This window comes from Anomalospiza imberbis, chromosome 2, assembly GCF_031753505.1.
Source record: "Anomalospiza imberbis isolate Cuckoo-Finch-1a 21T00152 chromosome 2, ASM3175350v1, whole genome shotgun sequence".
NCBI classification, from domain to species: Eukaryota; Metazoa; Chordata; class Aves; order Passeriformes; family Viduidae; genus Anomalospiza; species Anomalospiza imberbis.
The window spans coordinates 115,305,871-115,324,170 of record NC_089682.1 but is presented as its reverse complement, the minus strand read 5'-3'; the positions used below and the strand labels follow the sequence as shown (position 1 = coordinate 115,324,170).

Genomic DNA, 18,300 nt, shown 5'->3' with positions numbered 1-18,300 from the left:
TCAGCATTAGTACCTACTCCGAGTAAGCGTAGCTGATGAACTCCAGCCATGAAAGAAGAATCAAGTACAAATTAAATATTTAATGGCTTTAGCAAATGCAGTGGAAGTAGATACATAAATTACAGGGGAAAAAAAAAAAAGAATCCCCAAAGTAAGGAGAATTTTATTCAGCAGCAGCCTTGTTTAAGCGTTTTCAGTCACTTTTATTTTGGAGACTTGCATGGTAATAACATTTCCAGTTCAGGAGCTTGTGAGCCCACATTTTTCAGTAGGTTTTCATGAAGCAAAAGGTAAGTAACATAAAAAAAAAATCACCAGATTTTTACAGTGCAGTTTGTATGCTTTTGGTCTGCAAATAATTTCATCTACAGGTTTTAAGACTCCTGATATCTTTATGCAAATTAGCCAGTAATACACAAAATTATGAAGCATTCTATCCAGCTGTAGAAGGGCATTTCCTCAGTTAATTGGCAGTGATGCTTAATGGAACTAACCAAATAATAACCCACAAAGTACATAGGACTAATTAGGGAAAGAAAATGTTGTCATTTTTGAAGAAAGACTCTGTATCTGCCTGAGATATTACTTTTCCTGCTTGTTTCTGTCTTTGCAGGCTAGGAGGATAGTGCTGAATCATTGTACAAGGGAGAAGAATTACTTATATTGCAGTGGAGGGGGGTTCTCTGCTTTTATTGATTCCAAGGGGCTTTATGCCAGAGATTAGCTCTGCAATCTCATAGTGTCACTGGTTGGGCTTTCTTTTCCTTTTAGAAGAATAAGTGAAGTCTCAGTATATAAGGACATGCTAAAAAGTAATTAAGTTACAAGCCCATAGCTGGAAGGCCCTGCTCTCTAGCTGAGATGAAGCAACTGACCATGTTGGCTTTCAAAGCCCTTTGGAACATGAAGTACAATCAATTATTTAAATCAACAAGAGTCTTAATGGAACTGTTAGTGGAATATCAGATTTCAGCCATCTGTGACATGCAACATTTTGCATTTTGAATCACATTAAAATGATGTGGTAAGTGAAATAGATGTTGTGACACGAGATCATGAACAGCAAAGCATTTTACTTCACAGTGTAACACCCAAGGAAGATAGCTGGTTACTACACTCTAGCTGGGGGAAAACAAACTTATTGTAAAGAAAGCAACTTTTCCAGAAGTACTAAATCAATTGCTTGTGCTTATTCAAAGGTACCCATACAAGGGCATCACTATTTTCATTCCACTCTGGACTTCAACAGTCAATGATTGTATCTGCAGCACAGCTTTTCTCTTTTAATCAGGCTTTCAAGGTTTCCTTTCTCTGCTTGTCATGTAGATTAAACATAATTAAAAAGATAATCCTGCAGAAATCAGGTGACTCCATTTTCTGAAGACCATTATTCCATTAATAGATGTGTTTCTCTTCTTCATGAGCCAGTCTTCGCGAGATGGAGGGCTGATCCAAAGAAAACATAGTTATTAAACGGAACTAGTGTTAGCACATCAGATTTCTATTACACCTGACTTTCAGTATTCTGGAATTTTATGCAATGCTCATTTCAGAAGTCTTCACATTTCTGTTAATGTTTTTACTTGAGGCATGAGGATAAATAATTTTTAGTTATAATTTGACCAATTCTCCATTTAGAAGAACTTTGCTGATCTCTGCTTCATTTAATTGTCCTGGATTTTCAATCATATATGGTATGGACAACACCTAACAGGAGTGTTTTCCAGCATGGCTCTCACATACAATTCTCTCTCTATTATGAAACACTACTGTTGTAACTTTATTAGATGAAAAAAAAAATAATAGAGGCGAGGAGTGCTGCAGAATCTTCATATACAAAACCTGGGGGTAGGAAGCCCTCAGCAAAATGACTGCTGTGATTTTAGTCTGAGTGACAAGGTGGAAATGAATGAGAAAATGTGTGTGGCATGTAGTTTGGCCAAGTGAGAATGTGAAATGTTGGAGGTCACTATTCCTAGGAAAGAAAGGCATAAGTCCAGCAGAAAAATGTTGGAGAAATTTACACCTTTTCTGAAGATTTGCAAAGAATTGGTTACTTAGAAAGTTTATTTGAGCTGCTTGAGAGTTTAGGTGCAGTTCCTGCGGACCTAAGACATCAAATTATGACAAATCAAGAAATCTGAAATTTACATTGCAGTCTTGCAGCTTACACTGTGACAAATTATACGTGTTAGATGAATTAATACAGTTATTATTTTTACTTTTGTTGATAGTAATTTTTTTATTTTCTTTAGACTTATTTTAAGTACAATTGAGTTAGGCACCTTTCTGGTATTTCCTGAGTATTTCCAGCTCTGCTCTTGACTGTTCTCCTTTATGGGGACTTTTCTTTCCTGGCTTGTCCAAAGGCATCAAAACCAGCTCCTCCTTCCATAATAGCTAACATCGGACCAGAGAAAAAGCTTCACATCAAAAGTCAGATGAGGATTTTTGTTCCAGAAATTTTTGATGGGTAGAGACAATTGTCAACAGTCTTGTCATTAGGATTCTCACTAGAAACAGGTTATATATTAAGTAATTATATTTAACCTTTTATGCAGCATTAGGTTATGAAAAAAATCTTTCAGCTCCTGCATTGGGACTAATACATTTCTGAAAATTATCTAGCATTTGTTCTTTCTGAACCTGGGAATGCTCTGTGCCACATTTACCACATTTTCATCCAGCATGCCACATTTCTGTAGAAAGAATTTTTAATTGAACTTGCTGCTGGAATATTTTTTTTTTAATTCCAAGATATAGCTATTTATATATATATATATATATATATATTTTTTTTTTTTTTTAGCACTTCAGACATCTGCAAAACCATCTGGAAACAAGAAGTAGGTGTTTTGTGACTAGACTTCTTCCAAACAACCACAATATAATTTAAATATCTATTTTTACTGCATAACCTACATCATCTCCAAAAGTGTGGGTGCTCCAACCGTGTACCCATGGTCTAAAAATCACAGAGCTTTGAAACAGTGATTTAGGTAAGCTGCTGTAAACTCGTAGCTTCTAATTCTTTGTAGGAGCCTTGAAGTTACAACAGAAGCAGCCACAACAGGTCTGTATATTAAAGACAACTAGAAAAGGTGTCAGAGTGAACTCTGTTTGGGTTATAATACTGCTGGTGGTGCTGTGCAAAGGTTTGCTGTAGGGGAGTTAAGTAGCAGAGGAAGGAAAACTACTCTCCAAAGCTTCCTGTGTCCCTAAGGAAAAATTTACATTCCCTTTTTCAGGGGCGGGTGTGAAATGATGGCCACTCTCAAACCACTGACAATGCTGTCATTAACCAGGATGGAGCTCGTATTCAGAGTTCAAAACACGTCAGTCACTACCAAAGTGCACAGCTCTTCTATCTGTCTTTGCTCAGTGGTGGCACTGATCACAACCTGTCACACTAACATCACCCTAAATCCAGGGAGGTCCTGGACATGCCAGGGACTGACAGAAGTTCTGCCTCTTGATATCCAGCATGGTAGTGGCCCTGGAAAGTTTGCCTTAAATGGAGAGATCTCTCTGTCTGGGACTGAAAGGAAACAGAAAAACATTAAAAGGTACAAAGGGCATACTGAAGATGCTTGGGCATTGGATTTAGCATTTTTATTGAGCAAATCTGGGAGTGCTACTGCAGCAGGACTAGTGAATGCATTGATGTGCTCTGCTCCCTCATGGCCTGGAAGAGATTCCTGTTGCAGCATGAAATGAAGGCTTCTGTGTTTGAAAACATAAGTGGGTTCCACAGAGCTGGGTTTTTACCCTTCAGGGTCCATTCCACAGATTCAGTTCAGTGGAAAGAGAGTATCACTCTTGTGCTTTATTGGTTTCTTCTAGAAATAGCGAAGAAGAGCTACTGCTCCTCTCCTCCATTGTTTTTCTGGCTTACACTTCCTGCAGCCTTTCCTCAATGCCAGAAAATAAGTATGAATCAAGACATCATTGATCATTTGATCATTGTGCTGATCAAAATGGAGGCATTTTTGTGCACAGAGTTTCCATTGTCCCTTATCTAAACAGTCAAGGGGAAAAATCTACCTGTTCAAATTGCAAAACATAGAGCAATGTGTCAGGAACAATCTTAACTTTTTCTGACAGCACTCAGCATGATGGATTGTGGTCTGTTGCTTGGATTTAAGCATTGTCATGTTACAAACATTGTATGTCATGGAAATTTATCTGAAATAAGACAAATATTGAAAAAAAAAGGCAACCTCAATAGCATCTTTTATTTTTCCATAATGGAAGAAGAAAGATTTTTATACAAGTCATTTACCATCAACATAAATTAATGTCTAATGCTCTTGTCAGGGAGAGAAAACAAATTTGCATAAAGCACTTTGATGTATTTGTTAACTGACCTCTTTTCTATTTCCTTTAATTAGAATTTCATATTTGGTAAAATGTATCATTTGTTTCTGACTGCTATGCACCTAAAGAGGAGGGAGAGAGTCATTTTAGAATAAGCATTCACACCTGGTATATATATAGCTAAACATCCTACATCTATTTCATAACTAGCTTGAAGAGAGGATTAAAAAAAAAGGATGAAGTGCTGCGCCATTTATCTGACTTTTCAAAACAACTGTCACTTGTTTACGTAGCAAGAAGGAGATGGTATAATAGAAATGTGGGTCTAATTTATTTATCAATCTGTTTTCCTTCTCACATTGTTTATCCAGAGACTTTCATTTTTATATTATCAAGAAAATAAATAGAGAATTAGGGTTCATATATATTACTCTCTTCCCTAGACACATTTCTGGAAAGGGGGGAAAATACACAGGAAGGCTAAGGACTCAGCAGTAGTGCTGCCTGCCTCGGCTGAGAGCTGGTGAGTGGAAGGGGTGTTAGTGCTGAGAGGGGTCCTCCCTTTTTGCCACAGTGTTATGTTATCTTAAAAATTGCTCAGCCAGCTGTGCAAGCCTCCATGTGGGCTGTCTTGTTCTAAAAGCTGGGCACCCTCCTACTTTGCTGCCCTCTTTCACTTCCTCCCCTCTTGCATTTCCTCCCTGAGATAAGCCATTTACTATGTCAGACCATTTCATTTGAAATGAATGAATTCATTATTGCCATGTGCAGCCACAGGTTCCTTTCAAACATACTTATTATTAACCTGTGTTATTCTTCAGAAATAACTGCTGCTTCAATCTCCCATTGTTTCAAGCTTCCCCTGGACTCTACTTGGTGGCAACTGAAACCCAGATCTCCCGGAAGAGGTGGAGGGAGGCTTAGGACACCTCAGCAGACTATATCTAAAGCCATCACCATAGTGCCTCTTGTGCAGCAGAAGCACTCATCACAACAGGTTATTTGAAGGCTACCAACAGCTCAGTGCAAGCAGAACACCTCTGAAGCCCATCTGCCATCCACTGAAGTGTCAGGAGCAAAGCCATTATCTGACAGACCGAGCTTTTGAGATTAAAAGAAAGCAACGTAGTCTATGATTAACATGAGTCCAAACTGTCTTAAGTGCCTCTCGTAGATAAATCTGTTGGTAAAAGACTAAGGACAACCTATTTTGCAGGTACCCCAGGAGAAGATATCATGAATGAAACTGCAAAATGATGAAAAAAGTGAGGGCAGAGTCCATTAGCTCATGTGGTTTAGAGGTTTTGCTTTATTGTCTGCAATCTGTAGACCTTGTCATTGCTCGAAGCCTGAGAGGGAGGAGGGTTGACTTCTACGTCTTGGCTGGACTGTCATGAAATCCCACTGATGCATTGTCTCCCTTATTTTCCTACCTCATGAGTGCAGCTGAACATGGAGGGAAAAAAGGCAAGGAAAAGGGTTTTTGTGAATGTGCTTTGGTCAGCTAATAGACAAGGATACTGCAAGATTTTAGCTAATTGGAAATACCAAATGCTCTTGATTGCACTCATCCCCTGAGAAATCTTTGCTAGCTTTCCAGCACCAGACCGTACCACTTCATAGCGGGTTAAACAGGTCTTGTAGATTTTTGAGGACCTGTTTGCAAGCTTTGTCACCAGTGTTGTTCTTCTCCACTTGAGGCACCTGCTGCATTTTCCCTGGATGTTACAAATATCACCTTCCAAAAAATTACCTAAGTGTCATAAAAATACCCACTTAGAATGAACCAAGTATATGTATTGCAACACAGGAATGGTGGCTCAGATCTCTGTGGGAATTTGTCTGCTTTAGTTCAGGCTTTACATCTCAGACACTCCACAGTGACATGAGGACATTTCCAGGGGAAATGCAGCATCCTATAAATTGCCTTCACAGTCTTCCTGTTAGTTAAGAGGACAAATTAGTGAGGTGGATGACAGTCTTTTCTCCCAGGAAACAAACAATAGGGCAAAAGGAAACGACCTCAAATTGCACCAGAGGAGGCTTAGATTAGATATTAGGAAAAATTAATTCCCTGAAGTGGTTGTCAAGCACTGCAATGGGCTGCCCATGGAAGTGGTGGTGTCACCATCCCTGGAGGCATTTAAAAGACATGTAGATGTGGCACTTGGAGGACATTGTTTAGTGGTGAACTTGCCATTGCTGGGTTAATGGTTGGACTGAATGATATTAGAGACCTTTACAACCTTAGCAATTCTATGATTCTAAGGGCACTCAAAATCACACAGCACACACAAGGCAAGAACACAGGGAAAGAGAAGAATTAATCTCACCTCTGAGCTAATTTCCCTTGGCTTTTGGCATGGCTAGAGTAAAATGGGCATTCACCCAGGCTCATTGGGGGGTGAATCAGCTCCCAAGTGCTGAATTGCTTCTGAAGGAGCTCATTTTTTTTTTAATTGACAATACTGGGAGCCTTGGCTCCTTACTAAGGAGACAAATTAGATGCCCAAAAATAAGTGGGGTGAGGAATCTGAGCCAAGGAGCCTGAGGACAAAAACTTTATCAAATGCTGATGCAGGAAAGAATTAAAAACACACAGGGCTTTTGTAAAAAGTTGCCTTTACAAATGGGTTCAGGGACTATAGAGTTATACTGTAGAGATGGCAGTTCCTCTGAACCAGTTGTCTCTCTGATAAGGCTTCTATGAGCCTTTTATCTCCCTTATCCCCCAGTCTCTAGAAGTTGCAGTACCCAGAGCTCAAGTTGCACACATACATTTCAAAGTCTGATGTTTTCATGAAGCATGTGAACAGAAGATTAGGTCTTAGGCCCTGAAATGAGATCCAGCACAATATAAGCATCAAATATTTTGGAGTCCTGGTTGAAGATTTTCTGTGAATCTCCTATCAAACACTCCCTGGAAAACTTTACCATTGTTTTTAACAAATGCCTGCTTTAGACAGACTGGTCAGTAGATCCCATAGATGACTACAATACAAAAATATGCCAACAAACCTTTCCTGGAATTTTAAAGACATTGAGAATATTTTGAGTGTTGCTATCTCTTTCATGGTGGTGTAATAGACACCCATTCACAATTACAAACTTTTCATTTTTTTTTTCTACTCCTATTTATTGCATAAAGACTTCTCTTTTCAGAAATATTTACAGTGAGATTTAAAAATCCAAATTATCACTTTGCCAACATTTTGTTGCATATTCACAACTGTTCGTGACATGATGCCAAGTGCTGAATTAATTATTTAGAGATTATTTGGTGTGGCACTTGAAGTAATGTGACAAAAGTGCTGGCTCCAGACCCTATTTTAAGATCTCTTTTTAGCGAGTGCTAGAAGTACCTCTAGGTATGATGCAATCCTGGAGATTGCACAATACAACAAAGGAAATGGAGCAGCAAAATATTCTTGAATTGCCTTGTAAGATGTAGAGAAAGAGAACTGATTTGGATGGACCTATCTTTTGCTAGCTTGCAATGAGAAAAACATTTAAATCTAGCTAGAAAAAAGGTAAATATCCTACTGACACATCTTTGCACCAAGTCTGGAAATACTGGATGAGAGATTCCACTTTTCAATCATGCAATTTCTTATTTTCTTACCTCTCCTCATTTATTCTATGGCTTATTTCATATAAGTATTGCAATTAGATATTAGATGAATAGGCAAAAGCTTATTCAGTCATCTCGTCCAAAGCCTTGCCGATCCTGCATTCCCTACAATAAAAGGTAATTCCTAGAAAATTCAAGTTTAGCTCACTACAGTACCAAGGATCACAGAGAGCAGACCTTCCACCATGTCACATAGGTACCCAAATCTCAGTCTAATACTTCTGTGATGTGCAGCTTAGTTTTTCTCACTCTAATTTCATCCCACTGCCTCTGGCTATAAAGCTCCACAGCTTTACAGGATCTCTCTTCAGACTTACTGTCTTCATGCAGCCCCAATTCAAAACACAAAGCGTTGATTTCTACTTGTCCAAAGCTACGTATATGTAAGACAAAATTTTCTGAATGGGGTACGCTAAGATGAGATTTTGTGATAGGAAGCTGATATTCTCCTAAGTGCTGAGAAGTACTGCAGGCATTGCTTGGATCTCACCACTTCAATACACTCATTGCTCAGCCTTTGGCTACGAATTATTTTTAGGCAGCTACAACACTTTCTCTCAATCACATCTCTAGGGACGGACACTACAAAAGTGGACATCAGAGGCAAGTCTCCTACCTAAGGGAGCAAAGGGTGAGGACACTGTGATCACTTTCTTCAGTTTCTTCATGCATCCCAAACTTTTAGATCTCTCTGGAAGAGAGCATGTCAATTTGACATAATAAGTTAATTACATACGGTAAAAATTCACTTGATCTGGTTGCTCATTTCTTTCCAGAACTGGTACTTTTCTTCCAGCCGATGTTGTTCATAGCTGGAAGACAAGAACAAAAGGCCACTTTTCATTAATTTTTGCGTTTTCAAGTTCTGATGAATTTCAGTCTAGCTTTTGTGGGTTTCCCTCCTGCTTTTGAGGATTTTCTGCCACAGTCTGAAACGGAGAGTCACAACAACATTTCTTGTGATGTGAGAGGTGCTTAAGGCAAGTTCATACCTACACATTAAGATTAATGTAATGGATTTATCTATGTCTTAACTCCTTTATCAATGAAAGAGGGTGTAATTTTAAGGTAAGAATTTTTTTGTTCTTTAAAATCTTGACAGGAAAACACCTAGAAGTTAAAAAATGTGTAAAAATATATGTAAAATTAAAAGGTAAATCTTAGTACAAACAGATTTTGACCTCTGTGGAAATCTCAACAAGCCCCTCTTGGACTGAGGGGCAGACAGGGTGAGAAAGAAAAGGGACACTCAGATAGAAGACAGCTTTGAAGTTTCCAGCATAAAGTATTGTAAAATAACAGTTACCTTAATTCCATTGGCTTGAATGCTATCAAAGCATAACTTTAAAAGATAGTTTTGCACAGTGCAACTTGAAAGGTTTCTGCATCCCAGGAATAAAGATGTTTAGAAACAATCTCAGTAGCTTAGCTCGAAATCCCTCATCTGTAGACATCTGGAGTGTGAAGAGATATTTTTAAAAAGTCAGGAATTTGAAACTGCTGGTAAAAATACTCTTCAAAAGTGAGAACAGCAACTGTGAATGAATATGTAGAGATGAAATCCTGTCTGCAGCCACTAGCACTATTCCTTTAACAGTTACTAGTATCTCAAAGAAAAATAGTTTTTCTCTGTGACTGGTGGGGGGGATCCTCCAACAGTCCAAAGAATGTCATTGATCACCAAAGAGGAAAAAACCAAACCCAAGTCGTAAAAAGGAGCTGGTAGCTTACAAATATTTGATAAATCTCTGTAAAACTTTTCCTCTCAGTCTTTTGCAGTGCAAAAAGAAAATGACAAATTTCTTTGCCTGGCACTGTCCCTGTCAAAAAAAAAAAAAAAAAAAAAAAGTCCTCCCTGTTAAATAGCTCTTGGTATAAACCAGTCTGAAAGGTGCCTTGCACAGCCTTGACTGCACCACGATGACAACATCCCTCTGTTAGCACAAGACTTGACTTCCCCTACAGACTCTGGTATCTCCCTGCTGGCTCCATGCTGTGAGCACAGCCAGAACGTTTCTAATGCAGCCTTTTCTTCTTGCCATATCTGCTGGGCATTCCTTGGTCCTGTGATTTTCAAGATGATAGACACATTAAATAGCTGGTTAAATATCTGGTTGGTATTTTACAAAGAAAAGGTGAAGGGAGAGCATAATTTCCCAGGAAGCAGGCTGGGACATCATTGTTAATTCCACATTATTATAGGCAAGCAACATGCACTTGTTGCATAATAAAGCAAGGGCAAATATCAACAGCTGCTACTAGAAGGGTGTTATGCTTGCAATAATCAGAAACAAGCTGCTGATGGGCTGTGTAATAGAATTACAGACCAGTAAAGAAAAACTAACACTCTCTCTGACAGGTTGGTGTAGGTAGAGATGAGATAATTATGACCAAATAAATACCACAACAATAAAAATTCGTAGGGAGGACAGCATCAGGCAGATGCAGCCTGCAGTGCAGAACTAATGAGAAAGTTGTTGGTAAAAGTCTACTCTGTTTAGCTGCAAAAGGGACATTAATTTGCTTTGTTATAAGACACAGCTACTAAAAACCTCACAGGCCTACAGATGCAGTGCAGAGATGGTGGAAGGAAATTTCTATGTCAGATTTGTACTCTTCAGTTATGTGTGAGGCTTTTGTATATTATTTGGGAATCTGAGATAATTAATGATTAAGAATTATTTATGTAGACTTCTACATTACTTTTTTTCCACAAAACTGATAAAGATGGTCTTGCTCTCTTCTTTTCTCCCTCTGGTATCCTTCTCTTTTCATCCAGACATATGTCAATTAATGGATAAATATTCTTTCCTCTACTCATGACTAAATTGTGTTTTCTGGGAAAGTGTAAAAAATCATGTCAAAGTGCCAACATTTTGAGGTCCACTTGTTTTCAGACCAGATCATCTATATTTTGTTGTTATCAGGTGTACAAAAGCTTTTCAGAAACATCAAAAGTACATAAAGGCAAGAGAGTCAACTCCATAGGTTCTGACAAATGAAGAGGGATTATACCTACACCACATCACCTGCCCAAGGCTTTGCCTACGACAGACCAGACTGGCCGACCTTACCAGGCAGGTTACCAAAATCACAGGGTAATTTAGGCTGGAAGAGATTTGCCAAGGCCACCAGGTCCAGCCTCCATTTGCTGAAGTGCTGGTTTCTACATTAGCACAGCTGCCACAGGCAGCAGTTAGTTACAAGATCTAGGAACTTCAAGCCAGATGCCTCTGCACCTGAATGCTCTCTCCCTGCTTTGTCCTTGTTTCTAGCTGTTCTTCTTGAATTCTTGGGGATTTTTGGGTCCTCTTTTCTCATCCCTTTATTTTGCTGCATACCAGGAATGAGATCCCTTTTTACTCTAGTAACAAGAAGTTCACCTTTATGCCACTTTCTTCTTTCAAGCTTTTCTAGGTGTACTGGCCACAGCTATTTTAAATGTTATATATACTCCATTCCTTTGCCTTTCTTTGGTGTATTTCCTTTAGACTCTCTTTAGATAGGAAATAATTCAGGGCAGTGTGTGTCACATCTTAAAATCTCTGTAAAATGTGATAGGATACCATGCTGTCATCCAGTAAACCAATAATTATGAGGATAATGATTTCTTTCACAGCTGTCAAATTACTTTGACTAGAACTCAATTTTTAAAGATACAGAAAATGAAGTGTTTGTCTCGACTTTCTGTCAAAAACATAAAGTCTTAAGTGAATTTAAATTCAATTTTTTATCATTATTTTCACTCATTTATGTAATCCATCTGCAGAAACATTAGATATGCAAAAAAATATTGTGGTGTTGTCAGTTTATAACTAGTTTCATACTGTTAAAATAGTAGTTTATACTGAGTCTGCTGTAGCTCTCACATTGTGTCTTACTAGCACCTGCACTCAACTGCATTACCTTAATAACATTGCCTGCTGATTCAGGACTTACCTTTTTTCTCTTTGAAAGTTTTTTTTTTTTTAATATCAGTTTTTAAAATATATATTTTTTTTTAACTTAACAATGTGTTTCTATTTATATATTTGTTTTTCCCATAATCCACTGGGGGATAGTTGAGGGTCATTAAGTTGAGGCAGTTTGCAGGAGCATTTAATTGTAGGAGTATACTTACAGAAATATGTCTTTGGTTTCATGCATGTAATTTCATTGAATTTCATGACTTGGTTCCTATATAATTGAGAAAATTATAAGGTCTATAATATACATACACAGAAAATAAGCTTGAATTCATGAGTAAGGCTGTTTATTACTCAAGTTATCTGTCATTCTTCATAGAATCATTTGAAAAGCTTGAAGAAAAAATTAGCAAAAGCTGAAACACAAATATTTTGTTGCCCTTAAGGAGGATTTTGTATAAAAGCTGAACACATCTGCCTAATAATTAAACAGTCATCATTGTACAAATTACTGAGGAATCATTTCAAACACATATGAGCACTGGCTTATTCTAGCAGATGAAAGCACATTTTTCTGTTTTCACAAATCTGATCAGCCATAAATCATCTTACATAACAATACATAGGTACATTTCATTCTTTCTTCTTCTGTGGTTAGACACAGGATCATCTCATTATACAGCTGAGTGAAACCAGAAGAGGCTCTTCACTTTATTATAAAACTCACAGTTGAGACCTTATTTTTTTTCTCCTCTTGTTTCCAAAAATATATGTAAGCACAATATAGGAAACCTGGAAAAACTCAGTGCAGTACTCACACCAAAATATGTGTGTGTGAATTAGTTACTTGATGACTTTGCAACCTATAAGCACTGTTAGAGCAGCACATGGTATTTGTACAAAGCCTTCAGCAAAGAGCGTCACAGGCAAACCCATTTCAGGATGACCAGCTCATGATCTTGTCTGGCCTTAAAATGTTTATTTTGATTTCTGCATTGCTCAGGAGCTCTGTCCATCACAAGCATCCTGCTTTGCTAACTTTGTTGGGTGACTAGTCACATTATTGGTCTTGGTTCTGTCTTTGCAAGACATTTAGGTGTCTGTTTCTGGGCAGGCTTCAACCCACTGCAACTTCAGAAAAATGAGCTTTCTATATCCAGGGTGAGGAAAAGGCTTTCTGGTGCCTGATTTGGTGAGAGGCTGAAACTGGAGATCCTGACCATTGCTGATGGAGTGATAGAGATGGGAATGGAGAGAACACCCAATGGAGAGAAGTATGCTCCCTCCTTTACTATCTTTGGTCTAGTTCTAAAATGTCAAATGAATGACTGTCAGAAAGCATTTCCCAGTTCTGGAATGAGTCTCCTTTTCCAGTCTGGAATGAGTACTGACACAGTGTGGGCCGAATTCCTGAGCACAGCTCGGACCACAGCATGGACAAAAAATTATTCCTGAAGGGCAGTTTGCATGCAGCCACCGTGTTCTGGGGAGTGAGAGCATTAATAGTGTGCACTTGGGCTCTTCTTTGCCATTTGACCTTAATGCCTGAGTGTGGTCATCGGCATATTTATTTACTAGTACATGCATAGTCCAAACGAGATGTAATCAATGAATTAAGTAGACCCAGTTCCTCTTCCTTAGCCTGTCTCTTTAATCAGTTAATAAAAATTGAGTAAGAGCTCACAAATTGTTTTTACACTATTGATTTCTAGGCAGCATACCTAATTATTTTATTTAAAGTTTCCTTAGCATACTATCAGAATAATTGTCCAAATCATTAATTTCTTAGATCATAAGCCAATCCAGAGATTCCTGATAGCACATTATTTAAAAATGAGATCTGACTGAAACTGTATTTTGAACTCATCTCTCCTAATATTGAGAAAATACTCACTGGAAGATCCTCTTTGATTTCAGTGAAGTTGCTAAGGGAACAGTGATATGTTAAAATAAATAAATTTTCACTTTTAATATTCTTATTAAAACTTTTTACAGCTCCTGCATATTTATGTGACCCAGTGTTAAATTGGTATTTTAGATGAAATTGGTATTTTATTAATACTATTTTTTAAATGCTTATATGTAGCACATCATGTAATCTCTGGAAAATGAACACTCTCTTCAAGAATTAAATCAAGCAATGTTAGATTTCCTCAGAAACTAAATAATACCAGTGAAAGCTAGAACATTATGTGCCTTTTAAAAAATAGGCATGATACTGGAGCATTACTGGATTACACTTGAAGCATAACACTCTAGATATATGCAACCAGGTAGGCAATTTAATTATTTTATTTGCTGTGTGTCTAGAGAAAATTCCACCGTTTATTTGTTAAGTCAAAGAACTTTTCCAGTATTCCACATCCTTTTGATTATGTTGAGCCCCATCAGTCAATATTGAGTCCTTTACCATTTATTGTGTTTACAAAAGCTGCTCTGGAAGCTGTCTCATGCTGTAGCAGAAAAGTGGCATCAGCCTGTAAATCTCTCTTGTTAGATCACTTTTAAGACTTACAAATTAATACATTATGAATTATGCTTCTGGATGGCATCATGTATTGCTCTCCAGTCCAAAAAAAATTTATTAGCTAGATGTAGCCACCTCCATAATCTTAACCCAGATGTGATCTGCGGTGTATTTATTTGTCTTATAACTCACTTGTAAACAGACAATCAGTCTTGGTCCAGCATAAAAGCTCAAAGGTACTCTAAAGGCAACACAAAGATTCTGCACATAATAGTGTTATATCCCATTTTTGTCCTAGAAGAGAACATCACTGAACAAAATATTTTTGAAAATTTGTCGCAGAATTGTTTCTTTTGTTCTTAATACACTCCAAATATTTGGATGTAATAAATCTATATCCTTCCCAGAAACTTCTATACTATGCTGTGCGTGTAGCTGGAAGAGATGATTTTTACAGGAGCTTTTAATTTGCATGTAACACTCACCCCACCTCATGCTCTACATGTCAAGCTTTATGATGGACTAAAAATTTCTATGTGACTTCTGAAGCCCCTTGCCTGCACCTGTACTTCACCACCCAAATCCACCAGGGCCTTTAGTCTGGATTTGGGCTGTTTTCTGGCTTAATTTTTGCTGGAAGTATTCCCGTGTACCATACATATATATATATATATGGAGATTTAAACCTGTAAACCTAGAGTGTGTATCCAACAATGGTTCTCGTGAATGCATAACTCCAGTGAAGGCAAATCCATGAAACAGCTTCTTCAATCCATGGAAGCTGCTTCTTTCTTTCTTTCCACTGCTCTTTCTTTCCACTCTTCTTCCTCCTCTTTCCTCCAGCTACTTTGTGCTTTTGGGATTGATAGCTATTTGAAAACAAGGAATAAATACCTTCAGGAAATGTATGACCTTTTTGGGATTTTTTTTTTTCATACACACTGTAACACGACGTTTTCTAAACTGAAGACATGCTGCAAAACAAAGGCATGAATAGCAAAGTTTAATTGCATTCAGCTACTGCCGTCGCCCTGTTCTTTTGAGAGTTTTAAAGTTCTTCTAAAAGTTTCTTATGCCTTCTGATGTTTACATGTTTCTACTGCAGTTCTCACACATATGTTCATATAAACAATGATTGTTTTGCATTCTTCTTTGTGGGTGGAGAGAATTGATGGACTGTTGGTTTGACCAGTGTGGTTGGAGAGGTGGTAAAATTTCACCCTCCAATCCACTTTCACTTTTGCTATTCTATATATAGTGGAGTCAGAAAATAAAGTTTGCTTTTTTTGGTTCTTTTTCTTTCCATTTACATCTAGCCTGCTTGTGTGAGTTATTTCGTGTCGTAGTGTGACAGTGCCCAGCTGGACTAGTTCTGCTGTTGGCACAAACAAATGTTAATATCTTTGCATAATCCTAGAGAAGCAACCAGTATGCCTGCATTAAGAAATGGATCTCAATATTTTATTATAGATTTGACTCAGCTTTTTTGCAAATCTGCATTTCCTCCTTCAGTTACATCAGTGTAAGAGAAGAGATAGACTGAATGAGAAACAGCTTTCCAGCATCTACTGAACCTTAGCTTTTTTCCTTCCTCTTCCCCATACGTTTCTGTAAGGCCTGCACAGCCTCTATTGGAAAAGGGAAATTTTGTATCAAATCTTTCTTAATATCTTGATCTTATAAAATTTTTGACTGTATTTAATAAGAAATCTGTGATAATTATGATAAATCTTGTGCATGTTTGGGTCAGAACTCATTATTATGCACAAGTGTACATAGTTCCAATGTGCCGCTCCAAAATTTTGTTGTTGTGGTAGAAAATACTCTAGGAAGTAAAAGAGTCAGATAAATAGAAGGTCAATTATATACAGAACTGTTAAAGCAGATTGGGTTTCAACCTAACATTTCATCTATAAAATATATCCTAGAGTTATACCAGTAATGTTCTGTTATTATGACAGAGTCCTCTTGGCAGTACAGCACAGTACTTAGTTGGGAAAAAAGCTCTTTTTCATTTTATTTAACCAAAGGAACTGCAGCAGAACCTCGTTTAAGTACCAGGATCAGCCAGAAAACGAGTGTGCTTGATGTTCTTTCCATTCCTGTGAACAAAGACACAAGCAGCAGTACTGAGGTATCATCAGTGCCAGAAGACCTTCTTCACCTCCATTCAAAATAAAAGCTTGCATTTGGAATTGCATCAGCTGGATCAGGTTTTTCCTTGACTTTAGTCATAAGAGACCAAGAAGATGGGTGAGCAGTTTATGTACTTCTGACTTTAAGCATTTAAATACAATAATCACACTTGACTGAATAGAATCACTTTCCTCCATCATTAATCAAGATGGAGGAAAAAGACCATTAATCATCATGGAGGTACATACAATATGCTGTTCTCTTATTTTAAAAGTAATAGAGCTGAATTCTCACATACAATAAGACAGGGTTGCAAAGAAGCCTAATACATATTCTCTGTGTAAATTCAGTGTCCATTGATGATTGCAGTGTTTTCTAAAACTAGATAAATGTTAAATTTCCAGTATGAAACTATTTTTTTAGTGTTGAAAATTAAATTTAAATTTCCATCTCTGCTTGGAAATAAGAGATTGCACTCCAAGAAAAGGGATAATAATCTATGTTTAGAATTAGAAAAATAGGAAAAGGAATAATAAATGGGATACAAGTATTTTGGCTTAAAGTTTTTATTACCTTTTTTTATTACTGACTGTCTCTCTAGAAAGAAGTTCAACTTATTTGTACACAGATGACACATGTTTACCTTCCTTTTTCTTGTGACACCATATGGCTGCCTCATAAATGTTATGTCTGCTGAGGGACTCAAAAATGGAACAGATGACTACTGGAAAATTAGAAGGTATTTGTAACTAATTCCTGAGCTTCTGGTGGAGATGTCCTGCTGTAAAATTCTCTCCACCCTGCATTTCCTAAAAAAGGAGATAAATAAACAGGAACTATAAGGTTTATGGGAGACAAGTTAATTCTGTTTACCACAGAGTTGCTATATTAAGAGAAGACCTGTAGAAATGCATAACCATTGTGAGTGACTTTAAAAGTGTAAACAACTAAAAATATTATTTCATTGAACCATATTCTCACATTTCTAAAATTCATTTATAATGCTTTTCAGAAATGTCATGGGGGCCTGTCAATATTTTTTTTTTAATTCAGGAAAAAGGAAATAGTTGATTGATTCACTTTGTAGTTTTAATGTCATATAAGGAAGGCAAGCAGACACATGTAAGTGTAAAAACATGATCCAATAGCAGTAACCAAACATGTAAAAAAATCATCTCTCTTGAATAGTGAGAATTGTGTGAAGATATTAAAATCAGCTTGGTCTTTTATCTGAAGGTCTTGGAAAGCAGTGGGAAGAGACAACAATGGGACTCCACACAGAATTGCACTTGAGAGGCTCCTTATTGCTCCTGCCCTACAGCAACAGGCTAATGCAGAGGGCAAGTCACTGAGTAAACTAAGCAAGGATATAGGACACAGCATTTTCTGGGACACAGCTTATATTAGAATGATCAGAGAGTTTATTTACAGAAGTAAAAGACTGTTTTCTTGCATCAGTTTCCGGCTCCTTGTCTGTAGTCGTAACAAATGGTGTACAAAATGTTCCTTCACAATTAATTTTCTAAAACCAGACTATTACTGAATGAGTAAGTTCATGTGGGCAGTTCCAAGGGGATGAGGATTTCACCACCCCCCTCAAAAGATGCTTGAAATCCAAGGAGTTTCTTAAGTCAGTTCATAGAACACTCGTGAGCCTTTCCCCTGTTGGCAGATGCAAGTTCTTCCAGAGAGTTGCACTGGAAAACACGGCATTAGGTAGAAGTAGTAGAGCCTGAGGACAGAACGAAGACAAACTGGAGGAGAGAGGATAGGCAGAACTACACATTGAAATCAATAGCTCTGTAAAGGGAAAACAGATATCCAGCAGAGCTTTTAATTGTCAA

General features: G+C 37.5%; 1 long non-coding RNA gene across 1 annotated transcript; it reads left to right on the top strand.

The window, feature by feature from the left end:
• Positions 1–17,061: 17,061 nt before the first annotated feature.
• Positions 17,062–17,913, top strand: LOC137467386 (uncharacterized). Its single transcript, XR_010995503.1, has 2 exons — positions 17,062–17,195; positions 17,693–17,913. It is a non-coding gene; the product is annotated as an uncharacterized lncRNA (long non-coding RNA).
• Positions 17,914–18,300: the final 387 nt, after the last annotated feature.